The sequence below is a fragment of the Tamandua tetradactyla genome, chromosome 3, assembly GCF_023851605.1.
Source record: "Tamandua tetradactyla isolate mTamTet1 chromosome 3, mTamTet1.pri, whole genome shotgun sequence".
Classification (NCBI taxonomy): Eukaryota; Metazoa; Chordata; class Mammalia; order Pilosa; family Myrmecophagidae; genus Tamandua; species Tamandua tetradactyla.
The window spans coordinates 168,959,825-168,984,953 of NC_135329.1; the positions used below are offsets into that span (position 1 = coordinate 168,959,825).

General features: G+C 36.6%; 1 long non-coding RNA gene across 3 annotated transcripts in view; it reads right to left on the minus strand.

Moving 5' to 3' along the window:
• LOC143676479 (uncharacterized) overlaps positions 1-25,129 on the minus strand; it is a 134,159-nt gene that overhangs the window by 103,788 nt on the left and 5,242 nt on the right. Inside the window, exons 4-5 of one of the 3 annotated variants that reach the window (XR_013172117.1) lie at positions 23,257-23,432; positions 22,588-23,161 (exon numbers count right to left, since the gene is read on the minus strand). The exons of the other annotated variants lie outside the window; for them this stretch is intronic. This is a non-coding gene — a long non-coding RNA (uncharacterized LOC143676479). Of the gene's footprint in view, positions 1-22,587; positions 23,162-23,256; positions 23,433-25,129 lie in introns of those variants that run through there. 3 annotated transcript variants of the gene reach the window in all.

Genomic DNA, 25,129 nt, shown 5'->3' on the forward strand with positions numbered 1-25,129 from the left:
GATTTCAGTAATTGTTTTTCATGAAGTTAATGGACATAGTCTAAGACAGTCATAATAAAATCTATATTTCCTTAGCACCACAGAGACAAGAACATAAAAATGTATATTAAATAGTTGTTCCTATGTAAAAAACTAAACAAAACAGGAAACAGCTTAAACATCTCAGAAGCATCCACCAACAACTATTTTCATAGTCTGTCTATTGCAGGTAATCTGAAAAGCCAATGATTTAGATTAGCTTCAACTGGGACAGACTGGGCCCCAGACTTTGGGTGCGTTTAGTCTGCTCCATATGTTTTTCATTATGAGACCAGATTGATGGGATGGCAGCTGTGTGGATCATGCAGTGTTCATGGGAATCACAGGAGTGAAGAGCGTGAGTAGAAACAAGAAATGCCTCAACATCTTAACTAGAAGCCAACACACTGTGGCTTCTTCCCATACTTCCCATTGGCCAAGAAAACTGCAAAACAGGCATACCACATAGCCAATACAGCTGGGGAGAATACGCTGCCTGGGCAAAGGCATTGCAGAACCTCATGTAGAAGGATGTGGTTATATAATTATATTAAAAGATGGGGTAAGGGGTTGGGAAATTCTGATCCAAAGTGTCACAAGGATTGTTAGGTATCATTGATAACACTTGTGGAACTATATTCTTTCAGACTCTTGCAGAAAATGGATTTGAAATGGTTAAACTTGGACCAAACTCAAGATCAGATTGCCCACAATCAGGAACGTTAGGTAAACTTCCAGGAAATGAGTCCACTGGGGATGTGAGAACACTCTGGCATTGATATCATTCAGGAGTATTGAGCAGAATTACCACTTTCCTAACTCGTATTGTTGAACTATAATTCCATAGACTTGATTCTTGAAGGTGATTGTATAACTATATACTTTTAAGGTGTGACTGTGTGATTGTGAAAACCTTGTGACTGATACTCCCTTTATCTAGTGTATGGGCAGATGAGTAAGAAAATAAAAACAAAAAAGTAAACAAATAATTGGGGGGACGGAGGGTATAGGATGTTTTGGGTGTTCTTTTTTACTTTTATTTTTAATTTTATTCTTATTTTTAATTTTGGGGAGTAATGAAAATGCTCAAAGATCTATTGTGATGATGAGTACACAGCTATATGATGACTGTGAACCACAGCTCACTTTGGATGATTATATGGTATGTGAATATATATCAATAAAATTGCATTAAAAAAAAAAGAATTACTGCTTTTCCCCAGATATCTGTGCTGGTGCTAAATTAGTTCAGGAGTCCTAAGCAAGTTTTACATACATCAGGATTGAATTATACCGGTTTATGGTGGCGGATGGCTCTGTTGAAAAGAATATGTAAGAACACATAGGCTATTCTGGATGATATTATATCAATTTCACTTCTTTTTAAAACAGTATTAACAGTTGCTCTATGGTTTGAAATATTCATTTTTAACTAATCTAAATACATCTTCAAATATATCTCTTCACATGTAGTGCACATACCTTACAATATAGTATTCCCAATTCTTCCTGCCCTTTGTGACACTGTTGTCATTTGTTTCACTTATTCAGAGGTAAATCACCAAATATGCTATAACTATTAATACTTTAAATAGTTACCTTTGAGAACAATTACAAATTAAAAGAAAATAAGGGATTTATTTTGTCTTTATTTATTTCTTCACCAGTGTTCTTCCTTTCTTTATGTAGATTTGAGTTTCTGACCCATATAAGTCACTCTTTCCTTGAAGAACTATTAAAATTTCTTGCAGAGTAGATCCACAGTAATGAATTTCCTAAATTTTCATTTGATTGATAAAGTCCTTATTTCCTCTTCATTTTTCAAGGTTAATTTCATTGGTTATAGAGTTCTTTTTATGTTGGTGTTTTCGGTTTGTTTGCTTTTCTTCCTTCAAGTCTTTAAGCACCTCACTTCATTCTCTTTTTGCCTACATGGTTTCTGTTGATAAATCTGCTGTAATTATTTTCCTTATTACTTGACTATATAAATTGATTTTTCCCTCTGGCTGCTTTTAAGATTTTCTCTTTGTCTTTGATTTTCTTCAGTTTGAATATGATATATCTAAATGTAAATTTCTTTTGTATTTATTCTGCTTGGTGTTCTCTGAGCTTCCTGGACTTATGCTTTCTCTTTTGTAGTTAATTGTGGAAAGTTCTCACCCATTATTATTTCAATTGTTTCTTCTGCTCTGCTTGTGCATTCTTCTCCTGGAATTCCAGTAAGGCAGATATTACACCTTTCAAAATTGTCTCATGATTCTTGGATGTTCTATTCTATTGTTTTTATTCTTTTTTTCTCTTTGCATTTCAGTTGGGAAGTTTCTATTGACCTATTTTTGAGTTCATACTAATTCTTTTTTGGCCATGTACAGTCTACTGAGGAATTTATCAAAAGCATTCTTCACCTCTGCTACTGCATTTTTTTTTTTTAATTTCTAGGATTTCATTATGGTTCTTGTTTTAGAACTCCCATATCTTTGTTTATATTACCTATACATTCTTTTATGTCATCTACTTTTACCATTAGAGCCCTTAAATTTAAATCTCCTGTCTAAAAAAGCCAAAATTTATGTTGTATCTCAGTCTGGCTCTGAGACTTACTTGTCTTGTCAGACTGTTTTTTCTTGCCTTTTAGTATATCTTGTGATTTTTTTTGTTGAAAGCCAGACAATGTATTAGATAATAAGAATCGAGGTAAGCAGGCCTTCATTGTTAGGTTGCATGTTAATCTGTTTTGTAGTTGGGCAGCTTTTAATGTTTGCTGTAGTTAAAGTTGCCAGAGGCTTCAAATTAGTCTAGTATCCTTGTTTTTATCTTCCCTGCTATCATAAGACTTTCTTAAGAACTCCTTCAAAAAAGTCCAACTGTTTTAACTCTTTCAGTTGTAATCTACTGTTATACTGGAGCCTCGTTAATGTGATGGTAAGATATGGAGGATGGCAAGCATTCTATCATCTTATGATTAAAACTCACTCTTAGTGGGCCTGTGCTCCTGAACTGTGATATTCACAAGTGTTCCTCAATTCCCTCTCTGCCCCCCTCACAAGACACAGAAAGGCTGCAGGGGCTGCAGTGTAGGAAACGCCCTTCCCTAAGGTGGGAAAAGACTCTAGTTAAGTAACTTCTCTGGATAGTGGGATTTTGTCATGGAAAATTCTCTAAATGTATTTCATAATGGTTGCTTATCCCCTCCCTCTGCAAGAGTCAAAAGGCATCTTTCTTGACTCTTTTATGTGAAAAGATATCTGGATCCCTGGAGGTAAAACCCACAAAAAAGTGGGGGCCACCCAAAGACTGTATCACCTGGGAGTTTCTCACCCTTGAGCTACTCCATACTCGGTGACAAGAATTTGTCAAAATTACTACCTAAGTGTTCTTACTAGTTTAAGGTTCCAGATTTTGGAGGGGTAGTTTACCCTGCAAACTCAGTTCTCTAAAGAGTCTAAGAGAAGTTGTTGATTTTCAGTTTGTTCAGCTTTTTTCTTATGGCAAGGATGGAAGTAATAATTTCTAAGCTTTTTACATATTGAAGCTAAAACTGGAAGGATTGTATTTTAGAATACAAACAAATTTAAAAAGAAAAATGAGACCCTGAAATCTGTAAGCATTTTTTAAAGTAGAAGTACACAGTTAGTTAAATTCTTATAGAATGACAGTTAAGTAATTCCTGTATATTAAAAAAAAATGTTTTGCTGTATTTTCAAATCTGTTTCCCCTATCTGTTCTTAAAGACCAAGGATCCAGGGGAAAGGCCTTCCAATATAGATAGATTTGCTCGTGATCTGTGAAGTTACCTCACTTCTTTAAGTGCCTGGACCTAAGTCTAATTAAATCTGCAATAGGTGTGTGTGATGTCTTCCAACAAATCCATAAAATACCTTAAGGCCTGCAGAAATAACAACCCAAAGTGAGGTTCATGACTTCCAAAATTTGTTGACTTAGTTCAACACCTCTTTGTCCTGCATCTTTAGGATAAGTGATGCAATGATCATTTTCTTTTAATCAATGCAATTGTGTTTCTCAGGGTGTAGGCCAGGACTACTTGCATAAGAATGAGGTAAAATATTTGGGACCTCAACACACTGAATCCGAATATTTACGGTTGAGGTACAGGAATCTATATTTTAAAAACGCTTCTGGTAATGATTATGAACACCACAATTGTTCTCTTCCAGTGGTTCCCAAAGTGTAGTTGTGGGCCACCTCGTTTTACAAGCCTGGTCCATGATTCTGGCGCAGGCTAATGTTTGAGAAACATTGTTCTGTGCTACAGAAATAAAGAGTTCCTTCTACAAGGATGACCTCGATTTACAAAAGAACCTTGAAGCAGAAGAGATCTTGTTGATTATTTTCAACAAACCTTTAAATCATTACAGTAATAATTCAATAGATTTGAAATAAAAAGTCAACATTAAGTTGAATATGTTGCTGAATTATTTTTCCTACTCACATCAAAATGGCTATTTTATGAAGTGATGTATCTTTGCCTTTATGTCTGTTATTTCCATCTATTATTTATCTTCAATTTACAGAAATGTTATTTATTTGGCAACATTAACAAACATTTCTCAAATATGTCTGTATAAATTTTTCTCAGGGAAGAAAATTCTAGGTTTAAATAGGTGAATATTTATTTTTTAGTCTTTTAATTATTCTAAATTTTATAATTCTATACCTTTCAGATTTTAAAAATTTCAGGAAAATATTCTGCATTGAAAAACACTGCTTCTCTTTTCTCACCTTGTTTTTACTCAATACATATTGATATCTATAAAGCTTTAAAAGGCAAGGCAACTTATTTAGGTATTATGATGTATTTACATACTTAGCTCTTTAATAGGTCATTTAGATATAAATAAATTATTTAATGACATAATATATTGGTTCAAATGAACTATAAAAATGTTTGTGGCATGATGGTTTATACTAATTTTGTTGAATTTCAATTTCAGAACAGTTTATGAGAGGCAATTATTTAATTGAGGTGATATAATACTATATCAAAACATGAGACATTATGTTTTTATTATTTTTATAGCACTCTGTTTCCAAGTGGTCATTTAAGTCTGGCACATTATTCCCTGAACTATTCAATAGTTTATATGAACAATATTCCCTGGCCTACTTTCAAAGATGAAGTGACCATTATAAAATGGTGAACATCACATCTGAAACCTTTTAGAAACAAAACTATATCTTTATTGTATTCTTTAGTTACTCAGTAATGAGATACATTTAAAAAAAAAAAATCCCAGATATGTTGTCAGCTTTTGTCTGACATTTCAATACCTCTCATAGATCATAAGGGTCATTTTTCTGAACATATCAAAACCAAATTTAAAAGAGTGAAATTATGCATTCGATTTTAATAAATAAGAAGAATTAATTTTTTCAATCTGTCTACAAGCCAATAGAGTTTAGTGTCCAAGGATGTCTTTTCTTCCTTTGAAATAATAGAAACCTCTAGGATAAAATTTTAATTATGAAATATTAATAACCAAAAGAATACAATGAGAAATTGAGTAATATTAAAGGCATAGGAATAATATTTCAATTTCTTTTGAATTTTGAAATGTGTCAACATTTTCAGATGAAATTTATATACTTATTCTATCAAACAATGGAGCACATAGTTTTTCTAATTTGAATTCCACAATTACCTCTACTTTTTTCTACTACAATATTTAAATATGTCTCAAAGATAGCCTGCAATATGAACAAGTGGAGATTTTAAAAAGTACATATGATGCATAATAGCATAACATAATTTTCTCTAGAGAAATTGTTCTGACTACTATAAATATTTCAGAGTCAACAGTCCAATAATTAGCAACAGGGCAAGACATCCATATTCTCAGCACAATTAGTACATTTCTAGATTTTAACTTTAAAAATAGGACTTCCGGAGAAGATGGCGGCTTAGTAAGGTGCGCGGGTCTTAGTTCCTCCTCCAGAAAAGCAACTAAAGAAACAGAAACAATACGAAACAGCTCCCGAGCCACGACAGAGACCAAAAAGACAGCGTACCCCATTCTGGAACGGCTGAACGGGCAGGGAGAATCCGCTGCGGTGAGATACCCAAGGGGTACGCGATTTCCCCGCTGGGGCAGCTGGTGACTGGGGTCCCCTCACGCACGTGGCTTCTTGGTCTGACTGGGAACATTGGACAGCGGGGCCCTCCCGCCACACTTGGCATCTCGGGCCAGCTGGGCAATTTGGACCGGCACTCCCCCAAGCCGAGGCGGCCGGCGACCCCCCCCCCCACGCGCAGTTTTCCTGGCCGACTGCGAGATTCGGATTGGCAAGTTAAAGGAGCCAGGGCATCTTTTACTGGTGGGCCCCGCAGACAGACAAGCGCCACGAGCGCCACCTACTGGGCAGGAAAAGAAAAACAGAGCCCAGAGATTTCACAGAAAAACCTTTCAACCAGCCGGGTCCCACACCCAGGGAAATCTGATCAAATGCCCAGACACCAGCAGAAAATAATGGATGACGCTCAGAAAATTGAAGATATGGCCCAGTCAAAGGAACAAACCAATAGTTCAAATGAGATACAGGAGCTGAGACAACTAATGCTGAATATACGAAGAGAAATGGAAAAACTCTTCAAAAACCAAATCAATAAATTGAGGGAGGACATGAAGAAGACATGGGCTGAACAAAAAGAAGAAATAGAAAATCTGAGAAAACAAATCACAGAACTTATGGGAGTGAAGGACAAAGAAGAAAAAATGGAAAAAACAATGGATACCTACAACGGTAGATCTAAAGAGACAGAAGCTACAATTAGTGAACTGGAGGATGGAACATCTGAATTCCAAAAAGAAACAGAAACTATAGGGAAAAGAATGGAAAAACTTGAGCAGGGGATCAGGGAACTGAATGACAATATGAAGCGCACAAATATACGTGTTGTGGGTGTCCCAGAAGGAGAAGAGAAGGGAAAAGGAGGAGAAAAACTAATGGAAGAAATTATCACTGAAAATTTCCCAACTCTTATGAAAGACCTAAATTTACAGATCCAAGAAGTGCAGCACACCCCAAAGAGAATAGACCCAAATAGGCGTTCTCCAAGACATTTACTAGTTAGAATGTCAGAGGTCAAAGAGAAAGAGAGGATCTTGAAAGCAGCAAGAGAAAAACAATCCATCACATACAAGGGAAACCCAATAAGACTATGTGTAGATTTCTCAGCAGAAACCATGGAAGCTAGAAGACAGTGGGATGATATATTCAAATTACTAAAAGAGAAGAACTGCCAACCAAGACTTCTATATCCAGCAAAATTGTCCTTCAAAAATGAAGGAGAAATTAAAACATTTATAGACAAAAAGTCACTGAGAGAATTTGTGACCAAGAGACCAGCTCTGCAAGAAATACTAAAGGGAGCACTAGAGTCAGATATGAAAAGACAGAAGAGAGAGGTATGGAGTAAAGTGTAGAAAGAAGGAAAATCAGATATGATATATATATAATACAAAAGCCAAAATGGTAGAGGAAAATATTATCCAAACAGTAATAACACTAAAAGTTAATGGACTGAATTTCCCAATCAAAAGACATAGAATGGCAGAATGGATTATGACCCAGCAATACCACTGCTAGGTATCTACTCAAAGGACTTAAGGGTAAGGACACAGATGGACATTTGCACACCAGTGTTTATAGCAGCATTATCTACAATTGCAAAGAGATGGAAACAGCCAAAATGTCCATCAACAGACGAGTGGCTAAACAGACTGTGGCGTATACCTACGATGGAATATTATGCAGCTTTAAGACAGACTAAACTTATGAAGCATGTAATAACATGGATGGACCTAGAGAATATTATGCTGAGTGAGTCCAGCCAAAAACTAAAGAACAAATACTGTATGGTCCCACTGATGTGAACTGACATTCGAGAATCAGCTTGGAATATATCATTGGTAACAGAGACCAGCAGGAGTTAGAAACAGGGTAAGATAATGGGTAATTGGAGCTGAAGGGATACAGACTGTGCAACAGGACTAGATACAAAAACTCAAAAATGGACAGCACAATAATACCTAAGTGTAATGTAACTATGTTGGAACACTGAATGAAGCTGCACCTGAAATATGTTTTTTTGTTTGTTTGTTTGTTTGTTTGTATCTTTTGTTTTTGTTTTTTTTCTTTTTCCTTTTATATATATATATATATTTTTTATTAGTATTATTTTTTTAATTCTCTTCTCTATATTAACATTCTATATCTTTTTCTGCTGTTTTGCTAATTCTTTTCCTAAATCGATGCAAATGTACTAAGAAATGATGATCATACATCTATGTGATGATACTAAGAATTACTGAGTGCATGTGTAGAATGGAATGATTTCTAAATGTTGTGTTAATTTCTTTTCTTTTTTTGGATTAATAAAAAAAAATTAAAAGAAAAAATATATAATATCCTGGAAATTTTTAAAATAATATTTTAAAAGTTAACACTGATTTTTCTGTTATGCTTTAAAGCATGTTCATAGCCTGTCTCTGGATCATTTCGTGGGGGGACAGTTCATATTCTTGCACAGATCTGAAGTTCAAGACCTAAAACTTTCACCCTTCCATTTAATTATGATAGTTATAGCAGTAGAAAATAGAAAGAAGTATTGTGGTTTCAATTCTTTCCTCTTTTCTCTCCACCACTGGACTAGAAGAGTCTGAGCTGAGGCAGAGATGACCAACACTGAAGAGGTAGTCACTGAAGCCACACATCCCTAGACCAATTAGACAACTCCCCAGAGGATTATCACACACCTAGGAAACGTGTAGAAGAAAATAAATGGTCAAAGGTAATGCAGATTAAATTTCCCTAGAATTAGTTTCTATAATACAATGGTAGAAAACTATTATAAATTCTGCTTACATGCAAATCCTGCCTTTGCTTTTCAAACTTGATTGAAAGACATACTCAATTAATCAATTAATTTAAGAATCCATTTCAGCATACTTTAAAGGAAACTAATAAGGGTGTGTAAAACTCAGATAATTAGTTGCTTATTTTCCTATGCAGGAAAGTATCATTTTCTATCTATGTGGCCAAGGTGTCATGGTCAGGTTCATGTGTCAGCTTGGCCAAGTGGTGGCACCTGTTTGTCTGGCTGGGCAAGTGCTGACCTGTTTGTTGCAATGAGGACATTTCATAGAATTAAATCATGATCATGTCAGCTGCATCCACAGCTGATTCTATTTGTAATCAGGCAAAGGGGAGTGTCTTCTGCAATAAGTGATGCTTAATCTAATCACTGGAAGTCTTTTAAGGAGAATTCAGAAGAGACAGCCTCTCTTCCTGCTTCAGCTGGCGAGCCTCTCCTGTGGAGTTTGTCCAGACCCTCCATCAGAGTCGTCAGCTTCACAGCCTGCCCTGTGGATTTTAGCCTCTGCATTCCCATGATCATGTGAGACACTTTTATAAATTTTATATTTGTGTTTCCTGTTGATTCTGTTTCTCTAGAGAACCCTAACTAATACACATGGCATCCATCTTCCTACCACAGCAGTGACCCTCTTTCCAATCTAGCTTATTTACCAAGGTAGAAACATATTTTTTATTACTTTCACTATGCCAATTTATGGCCTAAAATGGATTTTCCATGCACCATATCAATTTTAAGATGTCAGTTCTTTATTTTAATATTTATATCCACAGGGTATCCAAGAATATCTCACTTTCTACTGCAACTGATAGAAAATGTTAATTAATTTGTTTATCTTAGAGATAAAATCAAAATTTTCATTAGTCCCACTATCACCTTTGACCATTCTCCAGTGCAATAAATCTCTTTTTTTACACCTATCAAGCAATTCGTCTGTGGTGAATTGGTTATACTAAATGGCTCTGACTTTTCACACTTCCCACTATCCAAAGGGCACTGTGGAGCAAATTACTGGATGGTGTATGATGGGAAATAACACTCAGACACAGCAGAGACTTTTAGCAAATGACTATTTTATCACTTATACAGCATAAAAGGTCCAAAAGAGTTAGAAAAGAGATTCCATCTTTTTGAACAGACTTTATGAACAAATGCATCCAAAATCAGCTAAGTTCAGCCCAAGTTAGCAGATGGGCCCAACCAATACATAGACGTGGAAGGAAAAAAAAATTGCTGTTGTCTTAAGCCGCTAAGTTTTGGAATGGTTCTTAAAGCAATAATAGTTGATAAACTGTCCATGATCATTTAAATGCTTTTGAAGCCCCACACATCTCCATTCAGTTTTCTTAGATTAAAAGAAAGGAATGGATTCCATCCTGAAAGGCTGCCCTATATATTCTTCTTGATACACCAAATATAAAGTTATCTTCACTGTTATAAAGGTCTGTATTCCTTACCATCAGCCCATTTTTCTATTTAATTATACAAATGCTATTTTAAAAGTAATGTGATTTTAGACAATACTGTCTATATGTTTAATATTCATGTACCTACTCTATACACATACTAGGTGTTTTCTGCATGAGGTTTCATGTTATTCTCTGAAGATGATATAACAATATTCAAGAGTATAGTCTAGTTATGTCTTTTAAATATTTAAAGTAATAGTCCAGTATTGAGACCAGGCATGCACCCACATATCTACAACATTAGACAGTGTGGAATAAGTGCCAAGTTAAAAATATGAAAAGTTAGAGAAAGGAAATATTATATAAGGTTAGATTGCTTCATCGTTATTTATGGAGAAATGCAGATTTGAGTTGAATTTTACTATACATGCAGAATTCCAATAAACAGGGAGCAACCTAGATTGATGATCACATGAATAGAAACTGACAAACTCAAGATAAATTATGAAGGAAACAATGACAATGTTATAATTATAACTGAATATAATTTGTACAGTGCTAGCTGAGTAGAAAGTAATAATTGTGAATAAAGGTAAAGAAAATCCAAAGTCAGTTATAGTCACAGTTTACATTAAGCCAAGATTTATGTAGATAACCTATATTTGAATAAATGCAAGAAAAGAACCCTTAAACATTTACCCATCATTCATTTATCTAATCAAATAATATCAGCTGAGCATGTATTGGCTAATTTATCCATTTTATTTTCTAATTTTCATTCTTTGATTTTACCTTTTGTATCTTGATTGAGCCAGTAGTTCTGTCAAATATCTACCTTGAGTATTTATTATTTCCTATGCTTTTTTGTGCTATTCATTAATGTGAACTTTTTAATTTTTATATTTATTTTCCTTTGGTTTAATTTCTTATTCAGAAGAACATACTTTGTTCAAATATTGCAGTCTTTCTTGCTTAGCAATGAAAGGGTCTGGCTATGACTTTTTTTCTGAGCCTTGCTTTAGCTATATTCCTTAAGTTTTGATAGATGGAATTTGAATTTTTATCCTCTAAATAACCTGTCAATGTGACTATATTGTATTAGAAAACAGATTTTTTTTAAGGATAAATTTATTTTTTAAATTTCTATATGGAAAGTTTTTTTTCATTTCATCATTATGCTATTAATTTTTAGTTGAGTTCAGAAGAGGTGCTCTGTCCCCATTTCTTTATTTTGGTATGTTAGGAAATTTTAGTTGTATTGGTTTGAGTTCAGAAAAGGTATTCTGTATCATTTCTCTATTTTGGAAATTATTAAAGTTTTCTTTGAACTTTATATATGATCAATTATATATATCATTTTTCCTTGGTCTTCTCTCTTCTTCTATCTCTCTCTGTCTCTGTCTCTCTCTTCAATTATAGAATTCAGGTAGATCATTTAAAGCTCCCTAATAAATTACATTAATTTTCCTCTTATTTTGATCTTCAGAGCTGAAAAAAGGTGAATTAATGTCTTCTATTAGAATTATGCTATTATTTTAAATTTTTATGCCTTTTGTGCTATACCATATTATTTGGTACATAAAAATTCACAGTACTTAGACCTTAATTGTGGTTTGTAAACTATATCTTCATTAAAGTGCCTTTTAATATGTCCTAACCTGTATTCCCCTTCTTATGTTTACAACACTTTGAATCAGTGGTTCTTTTAAATTTTGTCAATATATCTTTACCCATCCTTTCATTTCCAGTCTTTATTTCATATGTCTCTTAAATACAGCATATCAATAGATCTCATTGTTATTACAACATCTGAGAGTCATTTGCTTTTAAAATACTTTACTGACATGATAGAGATGTTTAATCTTAGCTCCATCATTTTTTTGTTAAATTGTCTGTTTTTATGCTTCTTCGGTGTTTTGTCTTTTGGAAAATATGGTGTATGTTTTTTTGTATAATATTTGTTGTTTTTATTTTTTTCTGGTAATGTAGAACAATAAAATCTGTTCTTCTAATGTTTACATTATGTTTAAATATGCTATTTTTAGAGCCCCCAAAATCTAAGTGATTAGCTTGAAATAAATCTTTATACATCTTTCCATATCTCTATTTACTGAGCAATTTTTCTTCAAAGCTAAAACTATTCTAAAAATAAAATTTATTATTATTGTTATTTAAAAACCAACAAGCCAAAGACTGGGAGAAAATATTTGTAAAACACACTTCTGACAAAGGACTTGAGTCCAAAATATACAAGGAACTCATAAAATTCAATAACAAAAAACAATCCATTTTAAAAATGAGCAAAACATCTGAACACCAAAGAATATATACAAATGCAGATAAGCATATAGAAAATATGCTCAACATATCATGAGGAAGTTGCAAATTAAAACAAAGAGATACCTTTGCACACTTACTAGAATGGCTAAAATAAAAAACGTGGACATCGAATGCTGGTGAGGATGTGGAGCAACAGGAACTCTTTATTATTTGCTGGTAGGAATATAAAATGGTACAACCACTATGGAAGACAGACTGGAAAGTTTTAACAAAGCAAATATCCTAGATATTTATTTACCCAAAGGAGTTAAAAACTTTTGCCCAAACAGAAACCTGCCATAAATGTTTAAATCAGCTTCACACATAATTGCAGAAAATTGGAAGCAACTAACATGTTCATCAATAGGTGAACGGATGGATCAACTGGCACATCAATGGAATATTAATCAGTGATTAAAAGACATGAGCTATCAAGCTACAAAAAAGACTTGGAGCATGCTTAGAGGCTTATTGCTAAGTGAAAGAATCCAGTTTGAAAAGGCTACATATTGTTGATTCCAACTATATGATGCTATGGAAAAGAAAAAACTATAGAGACAATTAAAAAATCAGTGGCTACCACAAGTTTTGTGAGAAGGAGATGGATGAGTAGATGGAGAACAGGGCATTTTTAGGATAGTGAAACTATTCTGTATGATAATTGAATGGGGTGTCTGGCCATGAATCTACAGAATAGGTTCTGCCAAAGTCTGATGGACACTTAAGACTGATAAACGAAGTAGGCCACTTCATATAGCTAAACCCTAAGAGTCTATTAGGAAACTTACAGTCTGGGAAGCTGGTCCTGGGTAGCTGCAGGACCAGTGGGTAACAGTGGGTTATACAGGGCAAACACAAAGAAGGCATAGAGCCAAGTAGGATATCAACGTTTCTTTGAAGTTACTGATATGAAGCAGGTGTAGTTTAGTACAGGTAGCTGGGAACCAAAAAGCAGCACCCCATATAATTTATTTTACTGTGTGGATGCAAAGATAAAATTCACCCATGGTGGTGATAAAGCTAGATCTTGTAACACATCCACCCCTGATATATATTCACTAATGGGAGAAATACATACGACGTACTTTCGAGGTGAGGGTGGGGGATGTAATACACCCAATTTGCAATGTTACGATATCTGTACTATTCATATGACTTTTCCTCCATACCCATCTATCACGTTTAGGTGCCCATTAAATAGCCAGGGATTCTCCTAGATGAGTATGCACTCTGTTCCAGTATCAGTAAGGCCTACAACATGAAGTTTTTTGGACACCAATGGGTAACAGGCTCTGCATGAAACTTCAGATCACCTGCTGTCACCTGTATCTGCAGGCAACTGTGGTCCCACCCCTTCAGGGGTAGGAAGTATCCACCTATCCAGACATTCTTTCCTCAGGGGGTGCTGTAGGAATGAAACCAGTGGCACAGAGTTAGGCATAGGCAACAACTATCTTTTATCCTTAGGCAGCTTTGGCCAGAGTCCTGCTAGTATAGCATTAGGTCATTTGTTTTTTCTATTGAGGTACGTGTGGCAATTAAATCAGATCATAATTGTTCATGGGTCTCGCATACAGGCCCCCTCTACCTTGCAGTCTCTTTAGTTACTTTCCATACCCCTTTCAATCATGTTCTTTCCATCTCACCCAAGTCTGCTATTTATTGCCTGTGCCACCCAGTAAATGGTTTGGCCAAATAGTGGGCTGAGAATAGCTACTAATGTCCCATACAGGCTGGAGCATAGTTTGGAAGATTTTATCCTTCATACTGGCCATGAATAAATAGTTCATCATCAGGTCTATGACCGTGTTAAGCATATACAGCATTTTTCATTTCTCGTTGTCTGACTCTATTCTTCCATAGATGGCCATTTGCCTATTGTGGCCAGCATATCCCCCTTATTAAGCGAGGTCAATTGTGCAGCTAAAATGTGTCATACTAATATGTTTCTAATGCTTTCTGGTCTTTGCCATGCCTGGTAAAGACACCAGCAAAGAGTAGTACGTAGTTATGGTAGCCATTTTTGCCATTCCCTCTCCTGAAAACATAGAGCTACATTCCGTAATCTCAGCAACCAAGAGGCTATGCTCTCTTGGCCCTTTTGTTCCAACTTTTCTGTTAATTCTACAAATTCCACAGGGATATATTCCCTCATTATTGTCTGTTTCTGAGCAGGGCTCTCTTCCTGAGAGTCCTCAGGAGCCCTGGTTGCTTTCATTTGTGTGGTTATTAATGGCCTTGCCTATTCAGGTCCATCTTCATTTCCATTTCCTTCTCTCATCCTTGCTCTTCTGCACTTTCCCAGGAATCTCACGCCAGACCCCATCTTCCTTCTGCACGACCACTAGAACCTGCTGCCACAACATCTTTCATCCATGCATTTTTGCAATTTAACACATGCCATTATTTCTAATTGTCCCTCCTTTGGTTTATACCTTTTTAAAAATACATTAGCATTACTGGAGCATGCTAACCTAATATCCTTCCCTAGACCTAAAGCCTCCTCTAATTTCCTTACTTTAGCTTCTGCTTTTACTAAGTTTTGGTAACATGGCTAGTTGCCAATAATAATAAACAGGTGATAGCAGCAATTGCTTCCTTTTCCTTGCAGTTTCCAATTTGCACCCCAGGTTTCCCTGCCGGAAATTCCACTTATGCAATGGGCCAAACTGTTCTAAAAAATGGGCCACCTCCCCCCACATACTGAAAGTTGGCCCCTCAGGATTCCCCTGCCAACCACAACATTATGTCTGTGGATTCCCATTTCCCTCAACTTGTTTCATTTTCCAAGTCTCCCAGCTGGCTCACCAGTTGTCTGGCCTTGAAACTACAGAATAGGTTCCACCAAAGTTTGATGGATACTTAAGACCAAAAAAATTAAGTCAGCTACTCTCCATAGGAAAATAGTAACATTTTATTAGGGAGCTTACAGACTGGGAAACTGGGAATTTACAGCCTGGGAAGTTGGGAATTTACAGACTGGGAAGTGGGTCCTGGGCAGCTGCAGGACATTCAGAGTAGCACTCTGGACCACCCAATTATATAGGTTATATACAGCAAGGACAAAGAAGGCACAGAGCCAAGTTGGGGTTTAAAAGATTGTAAACATCTGTCTTTGAAGTTACTGATATGTAACAGTAGTTTAGCACAGACAGCTGTCATGCTCAGGAATGTATACATGTGTTTTATGGTGCACTTACACAGGGTTTTTAAAAATCCTATCTAGGAATTTATGGCTTTTCTGATTTATTACTTCTTTTGGTGGATATGTATTACACATTTGCCAAAACCTATAAAACTTTACAACACACAGAGCAAACTCTATTATGAACTATAGACTTTAGTTATTAATACTGTATCAATATTACTTCATAAATTGAAACAAATGAACCACACTATGCAAGAGGTTAATAATAGGTAGAATGATGTGCTTGGGGTGGGGAGTAATATGGGAATTCTTATTACTTAATGCACAATATTTTTTTAAACCCAAAGCTGCTTTAAAAACAGAGTTCGTTATTTAAAAAAATTCCCTCCATGAAAGGTATAGATATGTCCAATTCCACATCTCAATTTTATTACTCATATTATTTCTGCATTTATCAAGAGTTAAATATTTATATTTTCTGTTTTAATGATAATTTCCCACTGTTTTTGTATACTAAAATGATTTAATACTTACTGTTACTTTCTTCATAGATTTTCAATTCATCTGGGAAGTTGGATTTCTTTTGTTTTGTTTTTCTAAGAATGATTTCTGTTTTTATAGTTTCTAAATTCATATATGCTTGAAAATGTTTGCCAGCTGATTTAGCTCTTGTGCCGGTTTGCAACTATATGTACCCCAGAAAAGCTATGTTCTTTCAATCTTAATCCAGATTAACATGTGGCGACAGACCTATTGATTAGGGTGGAAATTTTGATTAGATTGTTTCCATGGAGATGTGACTCTGCCCATTCAAAGTAGGTTTTGATTAGTTTACTGGAGTCCTTAAAAGAGCTCACAGAGAGAGAAACAGGTCAGGGCTAACAGAGATGCAGACTTTTGGAGGTGCAGGAGATACAGAGCTCTGCAGAAGTTGCCACGTCCTTTCCCATGAGATGCTAAACAAGGACTTACAGTACTGAAAAGTCAGACCCAGGAGAGAACCAAGAGAAGAAATCCAGTGGTTGCCCCAGAGATGCTAAGAAAGGACCAGCAGACAGTGGCCATATGCCTTCCCTGTGGCAGAAGAAACCTGGAAGCCATCCAGCCCTTTCTTTGGAGTCAAGGTATCTTTTTCTGGATGTCTTAGTTTGGACATTTCATTAGGACCTTAGAACTGTAAGCTTATAAATTAACAAATCCCCTTTATAAAAGCTGATACATTTCTGGTATTTTGCATTCCAGAAGCTTTAGCAAACTAAAATAGCTTGGAATAAGAGTATGGTTGAAGAAACAATTCTTATAGCATTTTCTCTTTCAGTACGGACATTGTAGATAATGCTCGGCTTTTGTGATCATAAAGTATAGAACTAGCTTGATTTATTTTCCCTGGTATAGGTGACAAATTATTTTCCTCAAATGTCCATGGTAATCTTCACCCTTAATGTCTAGTAACTTTAACAAGCATGTCTGAATGCTGAAAATATTTAATCTATTAAAATTTCAGGAAGGATGGTGGGATGGTGGCTCACTGGCAGGGTTCTTGCCTGCCATGCCAGAAACCCAGGTTCAATTCCCAGTGCCCACCCATGAAAAAAAAAAATTTCAGGTAAATTACTATCTGGGGAAAACTGCATATCGCAACGTTGAATTTTATTTTTATGAAAATAAGTTTTATTTTCATGAAATGAGTTATATTAGGTAAATGCTATATGGGATTTCACATTAGTTACATCAAAAAGAAGCTTTGGGGCTAGAATAATCTATTCACAGCTATTTAACAAATTGTATGTGACCTTATAGTTTTATTAAATTTTCCATAGCAACAATAATTCTCTCAAACTAGATCATTAATGGGATCTTTTAAAAAATACAATTAGTATAGTAATTAAGAATTACTGATTGTATATGCAGAATGGAATGATTTCTAAATGTTTTGTTAGTTAATCTTTTTTAATTAATAAAAAAAGAATGTCTCTAAAAAAATACAATTAGTATGGTTTAATCACAAAAATGAAGTCAGCAAAAAAGCTCAGGTTTTTATTGTCATAAAGAATGAAGAGGAAAGAATGCACTTAATTTTAACTGCTTCTGCTTTCCAATATGTATACTATCTACCAATATACTTAATCAACAATCAGACTTACCTCTGTGTGTCCATTGCATTGCACTGAATATCATATAACCCAAACTCAGGCTGTGCCCATTAGAACACTCACATCTCTAAAACATGTAATTGGAAGAAGTGAGGTGCCTGAGGTGCCTAAACTATTATTTCCTAATTGTGGTATGTTTCCGTTTATTGCTTTGTTGACTTTCATCACCCACATTCCTACCTCATTGATTTCCTATAGAGAACATAAAAGAAAGACTCAATGCCTTTATTCCTTTCAAAGAACTACCATCTTTTTCTCTACTTACACTAATCACATCAAAAGTGACCTGCAAAATCACAGTGGAATTATCCATTATAACTGCATTAAATTTTATTCAGAGCAAGTAAAAAACAAACTAATGGTATCAAATTGTATGTGATTCAAGCAGTGTCTCTTTTCCAAAGTTATTACATGAAATTGACCATCAATGAAGGGATATTGAAGTACAGTGAGCATATCTATAGATTTTAAGTTGTTTGGTATCTTTTCTGATAGCTTTTTTCATACACAATAAATATTCTATAGCCCTGTTTTATACAATGGAGGAATGGAACAAAGAGTTTGACTAAGTTGTCCATATATTCAAGCCAGTTTATCATGAGGCTCATTCCTTAGAAATATTTGCAATTTCATTTCCCTCTAATCATACTCGCCACTCTTTACTAAGAAGATAAAAGGAGAGATATTAAGTTGTATATATGGTAGCAGAATCAATTTTTTTTAATTCATGAAACTACATTACACAAACAGTAAATCCTAAGTGTAAACCATGTAACTGTACTATTATACAAATGTATTTTCACAAATGTGTAACAATTGTTCCACATGAGTGCAAGTTGTTAATAATAGGGTGGTATATGGGAATCCTGCATTTTATGCATGATTGTTCTGTAAACCCACAACTTCTCTAATAGAGAATAAAAAGATAATGGGGTAGTCAATTTTCATTTACTAGGGAGTAGAGTTTCTCAAAAAGGAAAACTGTGTGTAGAAAGAAATGTGAAACAAGTCACTTTTTGTCTTCACAATCAAGAAGAAAAAAAGGCATATTATATGAATTCAAAAGTGTTTTCACACAGCACCCACAATGACCTCCAAATAAAAATAGGTCCTTTGTAAAAGTTAGCTTCAAAATGTGATAAAGAGATTTCTCTAAACATAAATAATCAAACTACCTGATAGAGCTATTTTTTTTCAGAGTAAAATCTTATCATTATGAAATTTGCTACTTTGTGTGGAATCTCTGCCAATTCTTGGGTTTTAGTTTGTAGCCCACAACAAGGTCTTTAGCAAATACAAAAAGAAAAAGAACTGGAAAATTTTAAAAATGAGTAGAATTTCTTTGTATTAGGCCTATAAGGAACAGAAAGGTACTAGGTAAAAGAAAAGACACAGTTATAGAAAAATGTAGATGGTAACAAATAAATAGACTGAGAGTATTAAAAAATAGATTTTCTATTTTGGCATTGACATTAAATTTCAAAACAATTCCTAGTGCTTGAAGAAACTACAGTAAAGCATTATTAAACTTGTAGAGAATAAGGAATAAGAATATGAATAATTGTGGCAGAGGAGTTCAATTGAAAAAGGAGCTTTATAAAATTTCGTTGTTCATTTATCATTTTATAATATCTGCTGTTCTTTGAGAATTCAAATTTTTACTCTACCTTACATTTTAATACACTATCTCCCTGAATTTTCTGGAATGACGTGTGTGATAGTTGGGTTCTGGTGTCAACTTAGCCAGGTGATGGTACCCAGTTGTCTGGACAGACCAGCATTGGTCTAGCCATTGCTGCAAAGACATTTCATGGCTGACTGATAAACCAGAAGGCTAGTTTATTGAATCATCAGTTAGTTGATTTTCTCTGTGACTGATTACATCTACGGTCAACTAAGGGTGTGTCTTCCACAAATGAGAGAATCCCCCAGTTAGATTTGATCCAATGAGTTTAAGACTTTTAAGGGAGAAAAGAGAATTTTCATTGCATCTTCAGCCAGCCAGCCTCTCCCGTGGAGTTCACTGAGATCCTTCATTGGAGTTGCCAGCTTTACAGCCTGCCCTACAGATTTTGGACTTTTGTATTCCCATGATTGGTGAGACACTTTTATAAATTTCATGTTTACAGATAACTCTTGTTGGTTCTGTTTCTCTAGAGAACCCAAGAGTAATACAGCTTGGTATCAGGAGTGGTTCTTGAGAAATAGGATCTTAAAAATGGGTTTTTTTGCATTTGGTTTTCTACTCTGATTAGACTCAAAGGCACTAATGACTCTATTTCCAATAATCAAGATGCCACTGACAGTCAATGGCATGAGTTGGCAATAGAGATGTGCAAAATATCACCATTTGATCCTGCTAATCATACACTTATATGAGGCAAGCTTCTGGATGAGAGTGTTTTTGACACTTTAATGGAGTTTTATGGAGTTAAGAGGTATAATGCTATTGGCTGGTTGTTCTTAGATACACTGGATACACTTATGAGGGAAAGGGGTGAGCTAAAAGCTTCAAATTTGCAACTTAAATGCTTTATGAAAGATATAAAAGTTTCTATATATGCCATGAAAGAACACTTTATTTCCTGTAGTCACAAACTTAAGATCTCTGAAAATCAGTCCCAGAGTCTCGCTATGCAAGTAGCAGATCTACAGCATAAACTAATTCTCAAATATGCAGGGTGTCTCATATAAACTAAGGGCTTTGATTGGAAAAGAATGGGATCCTGAAATGTGGGATGGGGACATATAGGTTGATAATAATGGCAGTGGGGATATGTAAACCCTGAATTCTACTGCATCTTTGCTAGATAGACCTGTAATGGTCTGTTCTGAGGAGACAGCTAACCTCCCTCTAGCCAGCCCCAAGGAAAGAGCTTCCTGACCTTCAGGCTGCCTTGAGGAAACAGCTTCCTGCTTCCAGTCCACCCTAAGGTGTCTACCACTAACCTCCATCTAAACAGATCAACGCTTCATTGTCTGCTAAACTTGTGACCACCTCCTGTGGGGAAACAGGCTTCCCTCCTCTATCTGGAAAGAGTAATCCTGTTTCACCAAATGAAACTGCAATCCAGTGTCCTGAGGTACCTGGCTTGAAAGACACTTAATTCTTTTCATGACCCATCCCCACGACACCTCTTTTCTTCAAGACCCATAACTAGACTAAAGTCTCAACAGGTCCTGAAATGTTAGGTACAAAGTGTGGCCCATGAGAAGTTACACTACACTCCAAAATAACTGCATGAATTTTCCAATTTACATAGCCAGAACCCAGGGGAATATGTGTAGGAATGGACATTAAGGGTATGGGATAATGGTGGAAGAAATATAAGTTGGATGAAGTTAAATTTATTGTCATGGGTCCATCAAGCACAGATTTTGCATTTAATGTTGCAGCTCAAGAGGACAGAAAGAGCATCAAACAGTTTGATTCATGGCTGAAACACGGATCAAAAGGTGGCCGATGTTATCTGAGGTTGAAATGCCACAACTGCCCTGGTATAATGAAGATGAGGGGATCCAAAGGCTTGGAAAGATTGGAATGTTAGAGTGGATTTATCATGGAAGACCTCCTCACACAGTGCAGTAATGTCCAGAGGACACACCTTTTACCAGGACTTTGAGGAATAAATTCGTGAAACTAACTACAGCGTCCCTGAAGACCTCTATAGTCACCCATCTCTATAGGTCAGATATCACTGTGGGAACTGCCATCACTGAGCTGGACTCCTTAAACACAATAGGGATGATCAGAGCCCGAGTTGGCAGAAACCACATGACAACAGTTAATTGCCATAGACAAGGTGGGCATAGACACCATAATGAACAACAGACACAAAGCAGCAGTCAAAATAATCTGACTCACAGGGACTTATGGTATTGGCTAGTAGATCACGGAGTACCTAGAAGTAAAATAGATGGACAGTCTACTTAATTCTTGTTTGAGCTATATAAACAGAAGAGGTCTAGGTCAAGTGAACAGGATTATAATTTGAATTACAGAAACAGAGAGTCGTCGCCCTTTAATCAATTCCCAGATTTAAGACAGTTTACAGATCTAGAGCCCCTACAGATCTAGAGGGGAGGACCAGGTACCCTTGGGGAATAACCCTGTTACATTGCCCAAGAATTATACTGCTGATATTCCTCCCAGGTTTCCCCAAGGAGACCTACTGCCTTTTACCAGGGTGGCTGTGCTTTGGGGAAAAGGAAATTATCAGATATTTTGTAGCTTACTAGACACAGGCTCAGAAGTGACACTAATTCCAGGAGACCCAAAACATCACTCTGATCCACCAAGCAGAGTAGGGACTTATGGAGGTCAGGTAATTGATGGGGTTTTAGCTCATATCTATCTCACAATGGGTCCAGTGGGGTCCCCGACCCATTCTGTGTTTCCCCAGTTCCAGCATGCATAATTGATTGGAATAAACATACACAGCAACTTGCAGAATCCCTACATTGGTTCATGGAATGAGGGCTATTTTGGTAGGAAAAGCCAAGTGGAAGCCACTAGAACTGCCTTACCTAGCAAAATAGTAAATCAGAAGCAATACCACACTCCTGGAGAGATTGCAGAGATTAATGCCACTCTTAAGGACTCTAAGGATGCAGGAGTGGTGATTCCCACCACATCCCCATTCAACTCTCCTATTTGGCCAGTGCAGAAAACAAATGGGTCTTGGTGGGTAACAGTGGATCACTGTCAACTTATCCAGGTGGTGATTCCAATTGCAAGTGCTGTTCTAAATGTGGTATCATTGCTTGAGCAAATTAACACATCCCTTCATACCTGGTATGCATCTATTGATCTGGCAAATGCTTTTTTCTCAACAGCTGTTAGTAAGGACCATCAGAAAAAGTTTGTGTTCAGATAACAAGGTCAGCAGTATACTTTCACTGTACTATCTCAGGGGTATATCAACTCTCCAGCCCTATATCATAATCTTGTCAGCAGGGACCTTGATCATTTCTCCCTTCCACAAGACATGATACTGGTCCATTATGTTGATGATACTATGTTGGTTAGACCTACTAAGCAAGAAGTAGCAACTACTCTGGACTTAACTGGTAAGGTATTTGCATGTCAGGAGATGGGAGATAAATCCAGCAAAATTACAGAGGCCATCCACCTAGGTGAAATTTCTAGGTGCCCAGTGGTGTGGGACATATTGAGATATCCTTTCTAAGGTGAAGGATAAGCTGTTGCTTCTTGCTCCTCCTACAACCAAAAAAGAAACACAATGACTAAATGGCTTCTTTGGATTTTGAAGACAACATATTCCTCATTTGAGTGTGCTATTCCAGCCCACTTACCAAGTGACCAGAGAGCTGCTAGCTTTGAGTAGGGACCAGAACAAGAGGAGGCTATTCAACAGGTCTTGGCTGCTGTGCAAGCTGCTCTTCCACTTGAGCCATATGATCCATAGATCCAATGGTGATGGAAGTGTCAGTGGCAAATAGAGATACTGTCTGGAGCCTTTGGCAGTTCCCTAGGAAGAGAATCACCCTTAGGATTTTAAGGTAAAGTTTTACCATCCTCTGCAGATAACTACTCTCCTTTTGAGAAACAGCTTTAGGCCTGCTACTGGGCCTTAGTAGAGACTGAATGTTTAACAAGTTACCATGAGACCTGAGTTGCCTATCATGAGCTGAGTATGGTCTGATCCACCAAGCCATAAAGTTGGGCATGCACCACAGGACTCCATCATAAAATGGAAATGGTATATAAGTGAACAGGCTTGAGCCAGGTCCTGAAGACATAAGTAAGTTACATGAAGAAGTGACCCAAATGCCCATGGCCTCCACTCCTGCCACATTACCTCCTCTTTCCCAGACCAGAGCTTTGGCCTCTTGAGGAGTTGATTGAGGAAGAGAAAACCAGGGCCTAGTTTATAGATGGTTCTGCACAACATGCAGGTAGCACCCAAAAGTGGATTGGTGCAGCACTACAGCCCCTTCCTAGATAGTCCCTGAAGGACAGTGGTAAAGGGAAATCCTCCCAGTGGGCAGAAATTCAAGCAGTATACCTGTTATTCATTTTGCTTGGTAGGAGAACTGGCGAGGAACAATTGTATATGGAGTCACGCACTGTTGCTGATCCTTTAGCTGGAAGGTCACAGACCTTCGAGGAGCATGATTGGAAAAATGGCAACAAAGAGTCTGGGGAAGAGGTATATGGACAGACCTTTCTGCTTGGGCAAAAAACATGATGATATTTGTGTCCCATGTGAATGTTCACCAGAGGGTGACTTCAGCAGAGGAAGGTTTTAATAATCAAGTGGATAAAAAGACCCATTCTGTGGATACAAATCATCTTCTTTCCTCAGCCACTCCTGCCATTAGCCAATGGGCTCATGAATAAAGTAGGCATGGCGGTAGGGGTATGTATTGATTGACTCAACAACATAGACTTCCACTCACCAAGGCTAATGTGGCTATGGCCACTACTAAGTGCTCAATCTCCCAGCAGTAGAGACCCACACTCAGTCACCAATATGACACCATTCCTTGAGGTGATCAGCCTGCTACCTAATGGCAGGTTGATTACATTGGATCATTTCCATCAGTGAAGGGGAAAAAGTTTATTCTAACTGGAATAGACACATACTCCAGATAATGGGTTTGCCTTCCCTGCATGCAGTGTTTACGCCAAAACTACCATCTGTGGACTTAACCACCATCACGGTATTCCACACAGCATTGCTTCTGACCAAGGAACTCACTTCATAGCAAATGAAGTTGGGGATGGGCACATGCTCATTGAATTCTCTGGTCTTGCCATTTTCCCCATCACTGAGGGGGCAGCTGACTTGATAGAATGGTGGAATGGCCTTTTAAAGACCCAATTATGGCCCAACTAGGTGGCAATATCCTGTAGGATAGGGCAGTATTTACTAGGAGGTGGTATATGTTCTGAATCAGCATCCACTCTATGGTGTTGTTTCTCCCATAGACAGGATTCATGGGTCCAGGAATCAAGGGGTAGAAATGGAAATGCCACCACTCACTATCACCTCTAGTGAGCCACTAGAAAAATTTTGCTTCCTGTCCCTGAAACCTTAAGCTCTGCTGGTCTACAAAAGGAGGAGTGCTCCTACCAGGAAACAGAACCCTGATTCCATTAAAATTGAAGTTAAAACTGCCACTTTGCCACTTTGGACTTCTTACACCTCTGAATTAACAGACA